Genomic DNA, 22581 nt, shown 5'->3' on the forward strand with positions numbered 1-22581 from the left:
AGGAACGTTTAAACAAGCGAAATGACACAATATTAAATTAATCTGAACTTCCATTTCAATTTAATTAATGGCAAAAATAGTACTATTTGTTGTTGATAATTGCTTACAAAAATGACATAAAATAACACAAAGCGAGGAAAGTTTCAAACTTGTTTCTCGTTTGTATATGTTATCTTATCTATAACTGCTCAGATTTTAAGAGGATTTATAGACATTTAATACCTGCTTATAATGTGTTTGCAAAACTCTAGATGCATCAATCTAGAAGAACATTTTCTTTATTTAGTTCCAGATGTGCTTATTAATAAGTGTTAAATAACATACTCCAAATTTCCATTATGTCCTTAAACGTGTGGCAAAGCATCAAATAACTTCCATGTAAACTGTGAAACATTCTGACTTCAAACTATATCATGTGACCTCCTTCTATCATTTGAAACTAACAGGTTCATCATGATTGCTATATGGTATAACAAAATTTGTTACTTGCCTTCTCAAGCAATTTTAGTTATTTTTATTACCTAGTTACACTTGTCCTTAACCATACGAGAGATCTAGTGAGCATCAATTCATTGAGCTGGAAATAGAAATCATTCAACATGTATTACCATTATATCCACGAAACGTCCACACATACAGTCATGTGAAAAAGTTAGGACATCCTATGAAAGCATGTGTATTTTTGTAACATTTTTGGATATATGGATATTTAATCTCAATTTTAACAATACTGAGAGATTATAGGAATATAACTAAACAATTAAAACTGAAGAAAAGACTTTTTAAGATCTTCTGTAAATGTAATTCTACAAAAAACATATTCTAACTGAGGAAAAGTCAGGACACCCCCATATTTATTCCCACTTAAAATGGTTCAACTCACACACAGGTCGTTACTCAGCATTTTGAATGAGGCTTGCCCTATTTAAACCTCCGACATTTAGTTTGGTGTACGAGGGCTGTTCAAAAAATACGCGGACTGACGTCATAAAACAAAATGTACTTTATTTAGAAGTTACAGGTCTGGGACCCCTTTAAAGTACTCTCCTCCCCAACGCACACACTTATTCCAACGGTGTTTCCACTTGTTGAAACAGTCCTGGTACGCTTCTTTTGTAATGTCATCCAGCTCCTTCGTCGCATTTGCCTTAATCTCGAAAATTGTCTCAAATCTTCATCCTTTCGAGGGTCTTTTGAGTTTGGGGAACAAGAAAAAATCGCAAGGAGCAAGGTCAGGTGAGTAGGGGGGTGGGGAAGAACAGTGAGCGAGTGTTTGGCCAAAAACTCACGAGTTCTGAAGCACAAATTTCGCGGTGCATCTTCAATTTTTCGGTCAAAATCTCGTAACATGATCCAACTGATATCCCGCACTCTTCAGCAAGCTCCTGACAGTCAGACGTCGATTTGTTCGCACCATGGTGTTGATTTTGTCGACGTGTGGGTCGTCAGTCGACGTGGAAGGACGTCCAGGACGCTCATCATCTTCAATGGACTGTCGACCATCCTTAAAACGTTCATGCCACTTGAAACATGGCGTACATTTCATAGCAACATCACCGTAAGCCGTGTTAAGCATAGCAAAAGTTTCAGTCGCATATTTTCCAAGTTTAACACAAAATTTCACAGCAAGTCGTTGCTCCTTCAGGTCATTCATTCTGAAATCCGCCATACGAAAAAATCGCACTTCACTTAAAACCGCGTAGCTAATACACAAATGAAGATATCTGCAACCGGGAAATGGCGTCGTAATCAGCTGATCTGTGCGAACCTAGCCACACCAAGCGGATTTCCCTGGAACCAACTGGAGCCGCGCAATTCAAACAGTCCGCGTATTTTTTGAACAGACCTCGTACTTCTGACTGTTCAAGTGAAAGTGAGCACCATGGTGAGAGCAAAAGAGCTGTCTGAGGCCTTCAGAAAAAAAATTGTAGCAGCTTATGAGTCTGGTAAGGGATTTAAAAAGATCCCAAAAGATGTTGAAATCAGTCATTCCACTGTCCGGAAAATAATCAACAAGTGGAGGGCTTTCAAAACAACTGCCAACATGCCCAGGTCTGGTGGTCCAAGCAAGTTCACCCCGAGAGGAGACCGCAAAATGCTAAAAGAGATATCCAAACACCCTAACATGTCATCACGTGACCTACAGAAGGCTCTGGCTACTGTTGATATGAACGTGCACGCCTCTACAATCAGAAAGAGACTGCACAAGTTTAACTTGCATGGGAGGTGTGCTTGGAAGAAACCTTTGGTCTCTAAGAGAAGCATAAATGTCAGACTGAAGTTTGCCAGAGAGAAGGTAGACAAAGACAAGGACTTTTGGAATAATGTTCTTTGGACAGATGAGTCCAAAATTGAATCATTTGAACACCAGAACAGAGGACATGTTTGGCGTAAACTAAGTACAGCATTCCAGGATAAGAACCTCATACCAACTGTGAAGAATGGAGGGGGAAGTGTCATGGTTGGGGGCTGCTTTGCTGCAGTAGGTCCTGGAGAGCTCACAATCATAGAATTCACCATGAATTTTACTGTGTATCAGGGGGTACTTGTGGATGATGTGAGTCCATCTGTAAGAAAATTAAAGCTGAAGCGAAACTGGATTCTGCAACACGACAATGACCCAAAACATACCAGTAAATCCACCAAGAACCGGCTGAAAACTAAGAAATAGAGAGTCCTGGAATGACCGACTCAAAGCCCAGATCTTAATTCCATTGAGATGCTGTGGGATGACTTGAAACGGGCTGTACATTCAAGAAACCCCTAAAACATCTCACAGCTGAAAGAATTCTGCATTGAGGAGTGGGGCAAACTTTGTTCAGACCGATGTCAGAGACCGGTAGATGGCTACAAGAAACGTCTCACTGCAGTCATTTCAGCCAAAGGGGGTAAGACTAACTATTAGGGGGTAGGGTCTCCTAACTTTTTCCTCAGTTAGAATATGCATTTTTGTAGAATTACATTTACAGAAGATCTTGAAAAGTCTTTTCTTCAGTTTTAATTGTTTAGTTATATTCCTATAATCTCTCAATATTGTTGAAATTGATATTAACTATCTATATATCCAAAAATGTTACACAAATACACAGGCTTTCATAGGGTGTCCTAACTTTTTCACATGACTGTAATACCAGTATAACTCATTTGTTTTGAGCAATAATTACTGATGACGACCTTAAGCATATAATCTATTGTAGTACTAGCTATACCATTAGTACTCCAGGTTACCTTCTACACTGGCTGTTTTATAAGATATGTTTCTTCAGTGCTTATACGGCGCCAAGTTATGGTTATTTTTTCTAGTTAATCATATGATCTGAAATTAGATTAGCTGCATAGGTTTTGATCAGCTGTATTTTCTGCATTGGTAGTCATCTCATCTTTTTTTAGCGCAATGCAGTAAAAGGAGCATAAGCTACACCACTGATTTGGGATACTTCTCCTTCACGCAGTAGGTATCTTTACGTTTTCTACTATAATCACAAACCATCACCAGAATGTATCTTTTTCTTAAAAAAATAAATATTTGAGCAACTTTGACTTTGTTTAAGGCATTGCTTCAACAACAGAATCAACCGGGGATATAAATTGTTATTCCTTTCTTATTTCACCACAAAGTACTACTTCATACATTAGATAGATCTGAAATGGTATTGTTTATTTATACTAATGGAGCTTGCAGTTCTTGTTTATATTTTGGTTGACAGTTCATAGGTTTAACAGAGAGCTGTAATTCACTTGCTATACATGCTATACTAACAGACAACATCTGCCACAAATATAAATCCAAAATGATGTACTTACCTAGCTTTACTGTTATAAGTCTCCCTTGTTTTGTGATGATACTAACATTGATGCAAGATGAGCTTCTCCTTTCACACAAACTATTTGTTAAAGTTTTTATGGTTCCTAATAAGGTGGTGTATTACAAGATAGTGACTGATGCATTGTAATACTGAATAAATGTTAAGCATCATCTATATTGTCTAAAACTCTTACCTTCTCAACAAATTCAATCCACACTCACCCTTCTATACACTATATTTAACCATCATACTTGAAGAAACAGACAGACCACTATATGCAGACCTCTCAACCTCTCACGTTTTATCCAAGTTATGTCTCAGAACTAGCCATTTGGAGTTACGTGTTGAGGATTCCGGAGTCAGTACATTTAGCTGTTGCAGTTACGAAAATGCTATTGAATATGCAGCTGCTTCAACAACTTGTTCAAGATTTATAATTTATATGTTCAGTTAGACATATTTCTAATGTTCAAGTGGTGTCAAATACACTCATTATGTAGTCCATCTAGCAATAAATACTTATTCTCAGCCTGCTGGCTCGATGTTAGGATGAACTTTAATGTGTATGCATCATAGCTCATCTGCTTATGCAGCTGCGTTTTAGTGAGAAGCTCGTTTATAAGATGAATTGGTTTCTTATCATGGCTTTTCAATTGACAGCTAACCATTCTCCATATAATATACAGTGCCTTTCACTGAACCATCTAAACCAACTAGCAAGCACTGCATAATATTTTCTGGGTTCAAACATTTCATTTACCACTTCCTTAAAGTGCTCCAGGATGAAATCTAAATTTTTCCTTACTAAACCTTTAAAATATTAACGCATAATAAGATTTAACCTTACTACTCATTGTCTGTTGTAGTAAGGACAACCTTCAATTACAACTATAATTCTAGGAAAATTACAATGGAGTCAGTATCAGTATGGGCACTTAATCCTCACCTCTAGTTGAGATTCTCATATACTTCCATATATTAAATCATTCTCATGTTTGCTGTGAAACCTTGAAGAGAAAATTAAGATTGGTTTATAGGGTTAACACTCTTTTTCTCATAATGCGAGGCTCCTGACATATTCAGGTTACGTGGTACGTCACGAGTGAGCAGGAATAGCAAATTACGTAGTTGCTGTGGTTGCGTCTACGCCTGGACGGATGGTAGAGGTGGATTGCTAAATTCGGTACATCCATGGTGTTTCGTTTCTGTCCACTTTTTGAAAGGTTATCTAGTAAGGAGAAGTGACCTTTCTTGGTAGCAGTCTTACTGTAGAGATTACGTTAATTGGTTTAAGTGAATTCAGGTATCACCCGCAACTTCAAGTCTGTTGATATGTTCAAGACCAATGGTACTTCACTGACCAGACGTTGGTTTATTGATCAGAACAGATGGATAAAACGAAACGCACTAGAATGTTTATCATTGTGCAGGAGAATAATTTGCTTTACTAAAGACGTGTCTCAATTTATTAGTTTCTCCACACCCATATCCAGCTCTGCTAGATTTCGTACATTTTTCTAAAGTTCTTACATCTTCACATTTCTTGGATATTTTCTTACGAGGAGCGCAAGAGAGAGAAACAAATATACATTTTTTTTTCAGATTAGTATATTACATTCTTCATAAACCAAGTTCTGGTTGATAACACCAAAATACTTTATATAGAGGTAATCCATAGTAATTCAAGGAAAAGCTTAGTTCACAAACGTACAATCTTTGCGAAAACAATACTGTTGTGAATTTAACAAATAGAACAATAGATGCAAAATTTATTACAATTGAAATGATAATGGGGCATGTTAATGGAAGGAAATAAGATAAACAACACGGTGGTTTTTTTAAGACAATTTCATTTTATGATCCTAATGTAAACATTTAAATAAAAAACAGAGATAAAATGTATTCAAATGTAGAAACTTCATAAGAGATTATTGTATTTATGAATAAAAATAAAGATAAAAATAAGTTTCCGTGGTAATACACGATCCGTAGACACTGTTATAAGAGAATAAACAGCGACAGTGCTTCGCAGCGAGTCCAAACACTCTAACAACTGCTAACAACAATTTCCAAAGCTAGACCGAATGTGATGTGAAAGTCGAAGATACGCTGTTCAATGATATGTTTACAATTCATCATTCATAAAAAAATGTCAGACAGAAAACAATGCAAAAATTCTAGTAAACAACAGATAAGATCTGTGACAGATCAAGTAACTAAAACTGACACCTCAATCTGACGTTAATGCGTGATCTCAAAAGCATTTAAATAATTAATATACTGTGTGGCACTTGATGTATGTTGATGTAGGTCAGTAATAATTATTTTTATTCTGTGAAATTCTCATTTCTTGTTATCCGCAGTTTCATTCTTGTTTTGAGACAAGAGCTCGATCATCATTCTGTTATAACATCGCCGTCTTATGCATATAATACCACTTGAAAAAAGTAGTCATTCTAAAAGTCAGTAGTATCCACAATATAATGAAACGACGAAATGGAATTCTGCTTGCCACTCTATAGCCCATCAGTTGTTTATAGTCACAAAGATAATAATTTTTATAAATTATGCTGTTAGTTACTTGAATTTATTTATTTATTTTGCCTCTCCCCAGTGACACAGCGGTATGTCTGTGGACTTCTACCACTCCAAAGTGGGTTTCTATACCCGTGGTAGGCAGAGTACAAATAGCACTTTGTGTAGCTTTGTGCTTATTGACAAACAGGAACAATTTTATATTTTGCAAATCTGGATCATAATATTAAAAGTCACTTTCCGATACACGCAGTATGGACAATATAGATACCTTATTATGCAGGTGTACAATAACAAAAACTGATACGTGTTGTGTTTTAGTTTAACTGCCCTCTGTCTAAACATACGAACCTTTCAATTGACCAAAAACTTCTAATTTAAAACTGCGAAATCATAAATATTTAGTTTAAAAATTTAGTTAGTTAAATATTTGTTTTTAGGTATCCCTTAGTACTGAATGATTCATTGTGTCAGTGAAGATATTAGGAAAAGTAATTTTAGGAATCAAAGAGGGATAGGAGAAATTGGCTTTTACACAGTAACTAAACGTAATATAAAACAAAATTACTAGAAATACCCATCAACGTAAATATTCGCACTCATTTTGATATTTGTATATAATATTATAGGATACGAAGGCTGTTCAAAAAATACGCGGACTGTTTGAATTGCGCGGCTCCAGTTGGTTCCAGGGGAATCAGCTTGGTGTCGCTAGGTACGCACGGATCAGCTAATCACGACGCCATTTCCCGATTGCAGATATCTTCATTTGTGTATTAGCTACGCGGTTTTAAGTGAAGTGCGATTTTTTCGTTTGGCGGATTTCAGAATGAATGACCTGAATGAGCAACGACTTGCTGTGAAATTTTGTGTTAAACTTGGAAAATTTGCGACTGAAACTTTTGCTATGCTTAACACGGCTTACGGTGAGGTTGTTATGAAGCGTACGGCATGTTTCAAGTGGCATGAACGTTTTAAGGATGGTCGACAGTCTATTGAAGATGATGAGCGTCCTGGACGTCCTTCCACGTCAACTGACGACCCACACGTCGACAAAATCAACACTCTGGTGCGAGCAAATCGACGTCTGACTGTCAGGGAGCTTGCTGAAGAGTGTGGGATATCAGTTGGATCTTGTTACGAGATTTTGACCGAAAAGTTGAAGATGCACCGCGTTGCTGCGAAATTCAGCCCTCAGAACTCGTGCGTTTTTGGCCAAACACTCGATCACTGTTCTTCCCCACCCCCCTACTCACCTGACCTTGCTCTTTGCGATTTTTTCTTGTTCCCCAAACTCAAAAGACCCTTGAAAGGAAGAAGATTTGAGACGATTCCCGAGATTAAGGCAAATGCGACGAAGGAGCTGGAGGACAATACAAAAGAAGCGTGCCAGGACTGTTTCAACAAGTGGAAACACCGTTGGGATAAGTGTGTGCGTTGGGGAGGAGAGTACTTTGAAAGGGTCCCAGACCTGTAACTTCTAAATAAAGTACATTTTGTTTTATGACGTCAGTCCGCGTATTTTTTTAACAGACCTCGTACAGTAAGTGCATATCAAACCTTACATCATACCTAGCCCGTAAGAAAATATCTTCTTTTCCCATGTTATGGAATCTTCAGAAATTTCTAGAGTCAGCTTTCAGTACGTGTATCATAACATTTGAGCCTATAAACAACGTTCATATTTCTTGATTAGAAATTGCAGATCATATATGATTTAACTACAAACAAAGAAAAATAGAATAATAAATTTTAATGCACAAGCGACGTCGAAAGCTTCTACGTTCTGGTGATACAATATTTATCACTGATTGTCAAAAAACAAGCGTTCTATGTTTTAAAGTAATCGTATAAAATTGTGCTGTATTATATACAGTATTAGCCTAAATGTTTGCATATTTCGTGACAAATGTATTTGACCAATGTATTTATACATTGCTAAAATGAGAAATGAACTTATGTTAAATATGTACATGTAGTTTGTACAATGACATTATAAACGATTTATTACAACAGCAAACGATTTTAAAAGACACCTGTAAAAATATGTTTATTTCAGCATTTCACCTATCACAATAAAACCTTATCAAAACACATATGATAACAGAATATAACATCAAGTTATAATAAATAGCTTTTGTAACCTTATGTCAGTTCGTATTAAGCATTCAGTACTTGGTTCGTTTTCCTCGTGCGCTAGTAATGCCGCAGAGCGACGTATCATATTGTCCTTGAGGTTATTGATGTAATTTACCATGATTTCATCTCAACTTATCACAAGAATGCGCTGCAACTCAGCTATAGTAACTGGTTTAAGTTTCGGATTAGCAATTTTCAGGCTCAGTTATGCCCAACAGTTCTCAGTGGAATTACAATATGGAGACTTTGCAGAACAGGGTAACCTTGTAACGTCCTCCTGGTCGAGATAATCTTTTTAAATATACGCACTGTTGGAAGTGGCATTGCCATCCTGGAACATGCAGTTATTCCCAAATCTTGACCTAGCATGTGGTAGAAATAACGTCTAAATGTTATGCCTTTAGGGTGCGCCGTTTATGTTTCCCTGGAAGATATGAAGATCAGTTTTTCCACCATGATGAACAGCTGCCCAAACATGAGTTACATAACCGTTTGTGTGTTTCCTCTAGAAAAGACAGTCTTCCCTAATTTGTACCTCACACAAATGACGAACACGAATCCTACTATCTATTTTAGCTAGCAGAAGACAGGTCTCATCTGAAAAGAAGCATGTCGCAAATGTCCTAACTGAAAGATGGCATGTTGTCTTACTCAAATAAGACCGTGACGGTGGTGAATTCTGGTTATTATCGGTTGGCAGACAGCCATTCTTGCAAAATAACATTGTTTGGCCAGTCTCCTTTTCATTGATCTTTTAGTTACCCTAGATTTAAAGTGTTCATGTCATTCTTTTCGCAAGATGTTGCAAGACTTCTTTCAACCTTTAAGTATTAACCGGATCAAAACACAGTTATCTTTGGCAGTAATATTACGGACTCTACCGGTAGACTTTTCTGAAACAATGTTTCATGTAATCCGTCGGTGTTTCAAGGTTTTAGTTATATAAATTATATGGTCTTGCTGGTAATTGTTCGGGAATCATTCGCACAAAATAGCTGAGCCATTTTAATATTTACTTTTTTTTCAATACTGGTCTTGTTTGAAGCTGTTGTCTGATTGCACACTGGGATACTCCATTGTTGTGGCAATGTTTATTTGCATCAAAACATTTCTGAACGGTCGAATTATTTGATGCCCTATAAATTCTGGCACGTGGCGAAACATCACTGTACGTAAAATATAGATAAATGTGACACAAACTGTTCACTAAAACAGTAGATTTTATACATAGTGATTTGTCGCTTTATAAGTGTATATAAATATATATACATGTACTGCCCCTTCGAAGAATGTCAATAAAAAATTACACTGATCTTTAACTATTTCTCCATTATCTTTGTTTAAAAAAATGATTAATGACTGTAACATATCTTACGAAATATAACATAGAAAATAACATTTTTACTGCGTCAACTTCAATGTAGAGCAAAGGTATTTATAAATAAAAGAAGACAAACTTTAATTATCTTCATTTTCGACATAAGAGCTTATCTCTGACACTTAGGGAAGCAAGAAACAGTACACAGTACTTGACCATTTAATTGTTTCTCACAACACCTTTGTTTTACTGCGAAGTGACTAGTGTTAAGGCCTAAATACAAATAAATCGGACAACTAAAGTGCATAGTATGTATACACTATCCTTTAAAACCTTAAAGGATGGTGTATAGTAAATATGCCCTTGCCTTTAAGATCTTAAAGAATAATCAATTGGAACTGTCAAATAACAGGAGGTTTCGAAAGAAAGGGATTATGGAGTGAATCTTAGTTATATAACTAGTGGACAAACAAAAAACACGATAAAATTATCTTTACGATTATATCAGGAAAACTGGTTGCATTGGTTTTCTAGCTTTTGACGTTTGGCATTTTAGTCTTATAGGAGCGTCTTTTTAGGTGTTATGTGATTTATTTATTCCCTTAAAATAAAACAATGTTAAAACTTTATCCAGCACACACTACATATAAAAGACAGCTTGTTTACTTATAGAGTTCGACATCAGTTAAGCCTGTTTAACAGTAAAGATAAGTAATTAATACGTAGCAATAAAAAAGTAATATTTCCGTTAGTATCAATTTTTTAAATGTATTCACTCCATCACAAAATTATATTCTTTGGATGTAGAAAATGCGAATTTGACGCATATATAACTTTGTAATTCATTATCAAATAGCTTGTTGCAGCTAGAATATATGTTTGGATGATTTTTCTATTTATTGGTTTATTTGTAGTTAAGCACAAACATTTACAAAGGAATATCTGTTCTATGTTCACCATGGGTATCGAAACCCGGTTTCTATCACAGGCATACCGCTTTTACTACTGAGGACTGCAAAGATTACAGTTTCAAACTTGTAGTGGTGTTTGTTTTAAACGCAATAATCAATCCCGTTAACTGGATAATATTGTTAATGATAAATAAACACGTAAAGGTTTACTTCGGGACAGTCATTCAAACTTATAATTGCTGTGCCTGAATTTTGAAGGCAGGATTCTCTAACGAGATTGTTTATCCCATGTGTTATATAGAATGGTTTTCATGCTGAAACATGCATATATATTAAATAAATAGAAAATATGTAATAAAACCTCAAGATATATAATTTGGAGTAAAACCCACTCTTAGCGATCTCAAGATAGATATTTTTTACTCTGTATAATCGAAACTGTTTTTATTTGCTGATAAGAAACGTTATTGCCTAACATGAGCTTATAGATCATTACTTTATAACGCACCCCACTGAGAGGTAAAGAAAACCAAATGGTTTTGAAACTCTCTTTCGGATTGAAAGAGTATAATGGTGTATGTGAAAACTGCAAAAGGATTTATTTTTAGTTTCTAGCTGCAGTAAGATTTAGTCTCTCCTTTCATTGGACTTTTGTATAGCTGTCTTTAAGAATTTATAGACACCACATGTGAAAGAAGAAAAGAAAATGTCGCTAGTTTGTTTGAATAGAATTTTAGAGGCAGAATAAGACAATAAATTACATGCTGAAAGCCCTATTGGAGGCTTGTGTAGCTAATATGTATTAATGTCGAGTAAGTTATGAGTATCAAAGTGAACGACTTCTAATCACATGGTAATTTTCTTAAACTGTAAACGTTGTTACAATATAAATATCGATATAAAACTGGATAAAAAAGTAAGTATGTGGTCAGTTTCATATTAAAACAGAGCCGATAAGGTAAACTGCCTTTACTTAAACTTAGAAAAACAAACACGTGTATTCGGTAACTATGTTTTCGTATGGAATATTAAGACAAGAAGCACAAAATTAAAAGGAAACGCTATGTATTAATGAAAAAAAAAGTTCATAAATTATTCGATAGCACAAAGCATAATAGGCAACGGTGTTATTTTTCTTTCAGCTTTAAAGTACCAAAGTTTTCATGTTGCGTATATAAGATAAAAAGAAAAAAAAAAACTTAATGAAAGATGTGGAAAGTGAATATTTGTAAAGAAAATAAGAACAGAAACCAGTAATGAGACAAGTCATTAGAAAGGAAAGGCAAGGTTTTTATATTGAAAGGTAAACTACGAAAAACATGATATAATGAGTAATTAGACGAATAATCTACTGTTACTTAAAAATCAACGTTAAATTTTCTATCTCTTAAAACGTGATATGTATAAATATTGGATTTCTTACTTTTACAAAAATACGTCTTAGTCCGTTTAATCTGTACTTTTTTTTGCAAACAGTTTGGCATTACAAAATCTTTTTTAGTGATTTTCTTTGCTAAGAAAGTACCACTATCAACAAATTTGATGATAGAGGTGTCATGTTTTTGTCTACGTACTTTCAGTAATAAAACAGTTTGTTTCAAATTTTAAATGACTATACCCTCTTTTAAATTATAAATTCTAAGACACAAATATAAGATATTTTAAAAATTATAAGACACATTAATAACACCACCAAGAAATAAATTCAACTTAGTTTTAGTAACGTAAGTAGCGTAATTTACGATTTTTCCTGCTCTCATGATAAGAAAAGTTTATTCTTCATAAAATGAATCATTTTGTTTTATTTTCATTTCAGGTAGTTAAAATATTTTTCTAAAAATATAAGTAACCAAGATTACATTATTTTCTTTTACGTGTAACTTAGTATGTTTGTCTGTTTTGAATTTCGCACAAAGCTACTCGAGGGCTATCTGTGCTAGCCGTCCATAATTTAGCAGTGTAAGACTAGAGGGAAGACCGCTAGTCATCACCACCCACCGCCAACTCTTGGGCTACTCTTTTACCAACAAATAATGGGATTGACCTCACATTATAACGCCCCCACGGCTGAAAGGGCGAGCATGTTTGGTTCGACGGGGATGCGAATCCGTGACCCTCAGATTACGAGTCGCACACCTTAACACGCTTGGCCATGACGGGTAAGCTATTTTACAGTGTGAAGAATTTAAATATTCACATTATCTGATTGATTTACCTTTCACAAATATACGAAATATTTGTGTCATTTCAATGCACGTAACAAATTGTGATCATTTAATTGCTTTAAGAACAGTTTTTGTGGTAAAAGAACAATTTAAAAATATTTATTATAGCCAGCAAACCATATGACAAGTTTTATTCAGTTATAGGCAATAATTTACAAGGTTTGTTATCCCTAGTTAACCACTATTCTGAGCTTAATGAAGCTAATCAACAGCACCTATCGTAAAGCCTTGCACTACGCTAGGCGAACAGAAATTTTAAGGTTTCTCGCAGATACAAAGCGTGTATTGCGCTTTTGCAGCAACGGACAACGAACTAAGAACTTTCAAATTATCAGATCTCATATTAACCACTAGGCTCTGCATAGAGTCTTTGTGATTAGAACATTTTTTTTTCTTTACAACAGTGATTTATATATTTAATAATGTTATACTTACTTTCTTGTAAATCGTGAAAATTTTAGTTGCATATAATATGTCGCCCTAGAGTGGCAGTTACAAAAATAGTTTGTGTAATTTTGCACTTTTAGCAGTAAGTAGTTCATTTTTCAATTTTGAAAAACATATGAATACGAGTTTCTAAAACGCATCAGTCATTATTATAATAAGAACATAACTTTGGCGCTTTATAACAGTGGGATTGATCGTCACAACATGACGCTCCCACGGCTGAAAAAGCGAGCATGTTTGGTGAGACTGGGATTCGAACCTGCGACTCTCGGATTACGAGTCGAACGACTTAATACACTTGGCCATGCCGGACCCGCACTCCTTGGTAGCGGCGTTCAAATACCAGTATATCTTGGTGGAAGCGCTCGCTTTGCTCCTCTAAGTATGCTTCCATGTTCTCTTTGAATTTATCAAGATGACCGTCAAGAATATAAACTTTCAAGGACATCCTGCAGACCATTTTACCATAGTTTTTCACCAGAGCTTCAACCAGTTTCACATAATTTTCGGCCTTGTGATTGCCCAAGAAACCCCGAAACACTGCGACAAAGCTGCCCCAAGCTTTCTTTTTTCCTACTGATCTTCTTGGTGAATTGTGTGCACTCCAGAATCTTTTTTATTTGTCGTCCAACGAAGACACCAGCCTTGACCTTTCCCTCAGACAGCGGAGGGAAAAAGTCTCGAAGGTACTTGAAGGCTGCAGACTACTTATCAAGAGCTGTGGCAAACTGTTTCATGAGGCCCAATTTATGAGCAATGGTTTGAATAACAGATTCTGGAGGTCCACTAGTGGCTCACACTTGACATTGTGCCTCCCCACAGAGAACTCGGTCCGTTGTGGCTTGTGCTTCCTGTTGTAGTACGTTGCGGTGTCTCTGCTGCCCCAAAGGCAAAGATAACAAGGAAACTTGTTAAAGCCTCCTTGGAGACCCATCAGGAATGCCACCATTCTGAAGTCTTCAATAACCTCCCAGCCATATTCATCATACTTTAAGGCTTCTAGCAAGGTGTTGAAGCTGTTGTATTTCTCTTTGAGGTGCACCAAATTTGCCAGGGGAAGAGACGGATACGTTTTCCTGTTATGGAGCAGCACAGCTTTGATGCTTCTGGATGAACTATCAGTGAAGAGGCGTTACTCGTTCGGGTTACATGCAATTTCAATTGCCTCGCACAGACTGGATACATTGTGGTAGAAGCAGAGCCCATCTTAATAAGTAAAGAAGCTTGAAAATTGTCGATGAAGCTTTCTCTGACTTGCAACTTGTAAGTTCTACAACATTTTAGAAAATTCTTGTGAGTTCTAAAACATTCTAGAAATTTTCTTGTAAGTTTTACATCATTCTGTAAAGTTCTTAAAAATCTTTTAAGATCGAAAACATTCTCTATCGGCTACTCAGCACTGAATCTGTTTAGAATGTTCTAGAGTAAATTTGAAAATTTCATTACCCAGGTCACAAAAGCAAAGTTTGAAGAGAAAAATAGGTCCTTCCCATATTCTTTAGGCATAAGCAATTGGGAAATAACACTTTCTACCCAGGAACAAGAAAAAGTAAAAATTTTGTTACATAGTTATATATTTAAAAGCGGCTGGTATGGAAGGAAAAAGCACTAGTAGAGGAGCGAACAACGTTTCGACCTTCTTCGATCATCGTCAGGTTCAGTGAAATTGACGATGACCGAAGAAGGTCGAAAAGTTTTTGCGCTCTCTACTAGTGCTTTCTCTACCTATACCAGCCGTTTTTAAATATATAATTTTCTCTACAAGTGGGATTTCTCGTCATCACCGTTTGTTACATAGTGTTATAATCCATGTCAACACAATTTCCTTTTTTAAATAGTGAAATAAAATTACTCTAGTGTAAAGAAGAAGGAAACTATGAACAAAGTGGACGGTAATGTTTACATTACCTGTGTTTTGGTTTAATTCTTAATAAGCTTACATCATTCATTCCAAGTTTAATTATATCTGGACAAAGAGAAAACATTCTAAATAACTTGTCTTTACAGTAAGTAAGAGATAATACCGTACTGTGGAGAAGTGAGTTTATTATAGGGCAACTGCCTGTGGGATAATAAACATGTTAGTCTTCTGCTGTTGACAGTTTAAAGACAAGCTTTTGTGCGAGCGCAGTGTGTTTTACGTCCTACAATAATGCCCTGCCTACATTTAGGTATAGAGGTCTTTATAGATGTGTTTTTAAAATTAACTCTCATCCAACGTTAGACAATGTTTTCTAAGCATTGTACTCATGTTTGTGTCACATTCACGATTAACGAGGAATATGGTGAGGTTTATATACGTTCAAATTTGAGCCTTTTGTTTGCTACTTTTACCTGTAAGTAAAGACATTAAGTAAAACTCAGCGATTACTAAGAGCTCAATCTGTTAAACATTTGACCATTGTATTATATTTTATGTTTACTTTGTTCGTAATAAAAACTGGTAAACAAAATAACTGCAAAATTTTATTACGAAAATAATCAACAATGTTTCTCAGTAAACAAAAGCGTTTATTTGTTTGTTTTTAAATTTCGCACAAAGCTACATGTGAGCTATCTGCACTAACCGCTCCTAGCTTAACAGTGTAAGACTAGAGGAAAAGCAGCTCGTCATCACAACTCACCGCCAACTCTTGGGCTGCCCTCTTAACAACGAATAGTTGGATTAATTATCATATTATTATGCCCCCATCGCTGAAAGGGTTAGCATGTGTGGTATAACAGAGATTCGAGCACCTCAACCACCTGGCCATGGCGGGTCCGAAAGTATTCGTATCACGCCTGATAAATGTGTCTTCTCGCTTTCTCAGAATTGTAGGAAGAAGTAAACGAAACATGAAAACCTGACAAGAAAGTAAAGTTTGTTTTTTGAATTTCGCGCAAAGTTACTCAAGGGCTATCTGCGCTAGCCGTATCTAATTTAGCAGTGTAAGGCTAGAGGGAAGGCAGCTAGTCATCACCACCCACCGCCAACTCTTGGGCTACTCTGTTACCAACGAATAGTAGGATTGACTGACAAATTATAACGCCCCCACGGCTGAAAGAGCGAGCATGTTTGGTACGACCGGGATTTGAACCCGCGACCCTCAGATTACGAGTCGAACGCCTTAACCCACCTGGCCATGCTGGGCCGACGAGAAAGTAAAAAGTGACCTTATTGAATATAACATATCCTACGTTGTTATATTTCGCTGAAAGAAATTAGTGCTTTCATCATTTTCATAGTATTTGAGTGTAAAAGCAACTTTGAAAATTTACAATTTTTAGTAGTTGTGCAAATTAATAACTTCTTTACTGGGAAGGTAATTAAGAAGTGAAATACTCTGTGTTTTGTTACAGCTAAGTATAATAGTATGCACTATAATTTCTTAATTTAAGGTGTATTCACCGTACTCTCTTTTACAATGTCAAAATATAACCATTGCTTTATATTTTTATATCGTTACAAGGTAGGAAAAAGGTAAGTTTAGGGATTTAAGATGCTAAAATGACTGGTGCAATTCCCTTCGGTGGACACACCTGATAATAATCCTCCGTGGTTTTGTTATAAAAACACGTATTTTATATTAACATGCTTTGGGACTCACTACTTTTGTTTCTCTGGTGTAAATAACTTATAATTTTTTGTCGCATAGATAACTCTTTTTCTCATAGGATGTTCATAATTTCGTACGTTTGTCCACCATTGTGAAATTTAGTCCTAATTTATAAGGCGATTATAGAACTTGTTTCTTAAGTTAAAACTAGATCTGCAGCTAATGCAAATGGTTAAATGTATTACCATGTTTATCTAAGTGCGCATTGGAACAACAGTTAATACTAACTCAACTGAGAATTAATGAAGATCATTTGCCATACTGTTGTTACTAAAATGTACATATTATTCTAATACTTTATGTTCATGCATGGATGTATATTAACTAGGTAGTGAAGAAATAACCCTGCACACTTGCAATGCAACGAAACGATTTCTTACGATTAATTATTCAAATTTGTACATGTTATTATTATAGATTACACTGTAACACCGACGTTCTAAGCACGAGCACGAAATTTAACTTTTCCATTAATGTAGATTATTATATTGTATACAATAGAATTGCACTTGAAAAAATTTAAAACATAAAACATATTGAGTTTCAAGTATTCGAACAAATCTCATGGCACTTCTGTAGTTTTACAAATGAAACAGCTGCGTGCTGTTTAAATTTGGCCAACAGAGGTGACTGAATGACAAATGAAATTATCAAAATAGAAATATTAAACTAAGATTCCCAACAAAATTTTGTATATAGAAGTACAAATATAATGAAGACGTAAAGACATAGAAATAGGTCTTAATGTACACTACTTTGAACAAAACGCTCTTCAGTAGCACAATGGTATGTATGCGGACTTACAACGTTAAAAATACCCGTGAAAAGCAGAACACAAATAGCATAGCATAGCTTTCTGCTTGATCTGAGAAATAAATAAATTTGAGCGAAATAAGCTAATGAGATAAGTGTTAATATGATATTTATTTTATATGCATTTGTTTCGTGTGTTTTTCTTATAGCAAAGCACATAGGGCTATCTGCTAAGTCCATTGAGGGGAATCGAACCCCTGATTTTAGTGTTGTACATCCTTAGATCGACCGCTGTACCAGCGGGAGACTATTTTTCCGATAAAGGAAAGTGAATAATAGTTAGTAGATAGTCTGTATATTATGTTTGATTTTTCCCCCTTTAATTAAATTGGATTCATTTATACCACATAATGATAAGTTTTATTGCGTATCTACTTTACTCCAGAAAATGTGTCTTTTTTTTTAGCAAAGTTAAATCGAACTATTTGCTAAGTCTTCAGAGAGGAATCAAACCCTTAATTTTAGCGTTATAAATTCGTTAACTTATTTGTCCCACAGAGGGACTCTTCCTTACTCAATAAATTTGTATCTGTGTTTCTCCTACCTTCATATTTAAAGTTCCAGATATAATATATTTTCGAATCATTGCTTTATGTTTCTATTACCCGAACAAAATGACTTGTCAGGAAAACTGTATTCTGATTTATTTAATATTTCTTGCATCAATTTATATATTTTAGCTGATACATCACAGCAATAGCTATCATCTTTTCTAATATGTGCTTACATCACGTGGCATTCTGCTCGTGCGTTTGTTTGTTTTGGAATTTCGCACAAAGCTGCTCGAGAGCTATCTCTGCTCGCCGTCCCTAATTTAGCAGTGTAAGACTAGATGGAAGGCAGCTAGTCATCATCACCCAGCGCCAACTCTTGGGCTACTCTTTTACCAACGAATAGTAAGATTGACCGTCACATTATAACGCTCCCATGGCTGGGAGGGCGAGCATGTTTAGCGCGAGGCGGGCGCGAACCCGCGACCCTCGGATTACGAGTCGCACGCCTTACGCGCTTGGCCATGCCGGGCCTGCTCGTGCTTTTACTACTCTACTATTATTATTCATTTCAGATATGACGTCACTATGAACAAAATAGTAGTCAGATGGAAGTTTCACTAATTAAAAATTATTTAATGTTTTTTAGTTCAGTTTAAATTTTTTTATCAGCAATTTGTAATACGTTTGTATTAGAAGACAATAAACTGAATAGTTTTTAGGTTTTACTTTCCACCTGTTACACAAGTTTTGTCATCCAAAATGACTTTTTCTGCAACTGGAAATCATGTAAAGTAGTAATCATGCATTGAATTATTTAAAGTATTAAAGCAAAAAATATATTAGAAAAAATAAGTATATTACTTTATATTTGTAAGAAATTATGATTTAAATCTAAAGTTAAGAAAATATATACAAAAGAAATAATACCATAAAATGTGCTAAAACAAAAAAAAAAAAAAACTAAAACACTTAATACATTGATTCAATAAAGTAAAGAACTTATATATATATAGTTTTTATCTTGCTCAGAATACACAGTCTAACTAGGATCATGTAAGGGTTCTCACGTGCGCGTAAACCGACAAAAACCACAGCAGTGATCTCTTCATGTGCCGAGAGCCTCAAGAAAGAAAAATCACACACCAGTGTAGTCATAGAACTGTGTATGAAAATGTTAATGCTCGCAAAATCAATTTTGATTTATTGATTAATTTACCTGATATGTCTGTTATTGTTTTACTAAGAGAAGTTGTTTTTTTTTTAATTCTACAACGATATCTTTAATACCACAATATATTGTAACAGGAGTAACTAGCTTTCAAAACATTAATATTTGTTTAGTTTCAGTTTAAAGCCTCATAATACAAAATAAATACAGCGACTTTTCATTGATTAACAAAAGCTTGATATGCCATGTGATGGAAACACTTGGAAATAGATCTTAATTAACAGTACTTATTACAAAGAACTGTCTTAACCACTTTACGTTAAATTTGATGGAGAAAGGCAGATGGATCCCGACCAATGATGGAACTGAAATGGATTAATAATACAATGTCATTTTCAATAAGTGACATTGAAGTTCGTATGAAGGAAACAGCTCATTTTCTGATAAATTGTTATTGATGTTTCAGGACTATAGAACTTTAATACCCTTCAAACTTTTATTTTGATCAATTAATGGTGATTGAAATTCTTTGTGTTTTTATTCAATTCCAGAAAGATAATTCAGTATTCTTAATGTATTGACATACAGGACAGTGACAGTGTGATAAAGTATATACCTGTATTTCAGGTTAGAGAAAGTTATAGTTGTTGTTGTGTATATATAACCTAACGATTGTCTTAATGACTTTTTTGTCTTCGCTGCAAATAATATATATATATATATATTTGTTGTTATAATAGAAAGTAAGCGCCATAAAAATAAATAGCATAACTATTCATTTAAACATAATATTCACTTAATAATTCCTTCACTTTTACAAAACTCACAATATGTCTCAGCCGCGCGCCTTCAACTTCATGTTACATACTTAGAAAACGTGGCACTAAATATATAAAATAAAAACGTCTTCCTTCCGAAGATGCAGGCATAAATGACATGAGTGTTTTTAATACTTATTTCTAACTAACTAGCTTTTAGAATATCACGTAACCATTAAACAATGAACATTATAACTCTGAATTTACAAAGTATATATTCACAAACTTCCAAATGCTATCATCGTATATATAAACTTTCAAATGCCTTTTACTAAACTTTTTCTCTTAATTTACGAAATTCTTCCTGAGTTAGCATAGTTGCCTCACAGGTGATAATATGAATTCTGACAAGAACTTTCCGAATCTGTGAGAGCTTGGACTAGATAAAGAAAACTTCTTTATCCAGCTGTGAAAGAGAATCCCGACTTTTCAACAGATGACTTTCCTCTAATTTGTAAACTGCAAGGTATCCGCACATTTGTTCTTGGCAGTGACACTTTACAGCCTTCACCTGCTGAAGCGTAAGATGCTTTTTACTTTCAATTTCGGATGTAGAAGGCATATCCAATATCTCTAACCATTCAGGCTGGACCTCTAGTTATTTTATTGGCAACAACATAAAAACTGACATGAACCTCTCATTTTGAGATCTAAGGTTACAACAGTTTCTTCTGCCAAGGTCCTTGAGGTGTTACGTATTGTTAGACACTTTAGGTTTCTGATGGGTCTTTGTAAACACTTTCGAAAGCAAGGTATATGAGGTTTCAATTGGGGTGTATGCAAGTTGGATATGATATTTGGAGAGGTTTCCCTACAGTATATGTTTTGAAAAGACAATTGATATTTAATCATTGGCTTGTGGATGTTTCCGGTAGTTCTAACTTAAATGTCGTAGAGGTGTACTGTAATATCGTTATAAATAGTTAATCAGAGTGCAGACTGAAATTCCTGGACTGTTTGACTACTTAAAGAGGAGTGCTCAGGGAAGGATCCTTGATGGTCATCAGCCAGCTAGAGTGGCTCTGGAGATTTAAACTGTGCTTTCCTACATGGCTACAACACACATCTACCCTGGAATTCAACCACATCTCTCCACATAATATTTGGTTGGTATGAAAACAGAGATTCGGTTTAACAGGCAAGAAATGGAGATCGGGCTGCAGACCTGGTTCATTCAAAAATAACTCATCAACCCAGCCACTATACACATACTTTTCTCTATTTCTGACCAAGTAAATTTATTAAACTCCATTATCTCATTTCGCAATAAACTTCTTTTAGATACAAGTTTAGAACAGGTAAATTGCTCAGGGAAGTCTATTATATTACAATGTTTACTCTTAGCACCTGTTACACCACTTGTAGCATGCGACATATTAGTTCACTGCCCAGACATGTGCCATCCTTCCTGTTGTGCGTCCCTGTTGAAATGCTTCAGAATATATGACGAAATATTTTATTATTTCCAACTTTATTTGTATTTAACAATCCGAACAAAAATATAATCTTGATTGGTTATAGTTAATTTGTCTCGGCTGTTTGTTCTAATTGTGATAAATAAGTTACGTTACTTTTCATATGTTTTTCCATGAAAGGTTAATTGTTGCCTCAGACTTGGGTTGGCAGGTGGAAAAGAATAAACAAATCTGATCCGATCAATGAGGACAAATCATGTTTGCTCCAATCACTTTAGTAGTGAAGATTTTTGAAAGAGACTGAAACGATGAATAATTTGGTTGCAAAAGCAAACAGAGATTAAAGCCTATTTTCATTACTTTTCTTAATTTACTGCTATCATCGTATATACAAAATACAAATAATAATATAATGTTGCTAGGTAAACGTGCAGTTACACTGCTAAAAGATAAGTTCATAAATAACATCATTCGATCATCATCCCCTTCGGGTTTTCAAAATAAAGTTAACATTGAGACATGCAATGAAAGTTATTCATGAGATTCAAATTAAAATAAAACAGTGATAGAAACTGAAGTTGACATTGCAAAGCAATGAAAGGTGATAAATTAAAACACAAAAGAAGTGTTGATTTCAGAGCAAGAATAAAAACTAAATGCTATAGGAAACGCTTGATACCCAGAAGAGGAAGAAAAGAGGCTGAAACTAATAAACTAAAGTGCAAATAACTTACGTCATTCAGTTATATAATATTTCAGTCCCATTACGTAGCTTAAAACTAAATAGACTCATATGATATCAGTGTGCGAATCACAACAAATTCTGTATATGGTGTCTGAAAGATAAATGGTTTAAATGTTATAATACGAAGTCCTTGAAATCGATAGATGCACGG

The sequence above is a fragment of the Tachypleus tridentatus genome, chromosome 11 (assembly GCF_004210375.1).
Source record: "Tachypleus tridentatus isolate NWPU-2018 chromosome 11, ASM421037v1, whole genome shotgun sequence".
In the NCBI taxonomy this organism is placed as follows: domain Eukaryota; kingdom Metazoa; phylum Arthropoda; class Merostomata; order Xiphosura; family Limulidae; genus Tachypleus; species Tachypleus tridentatus.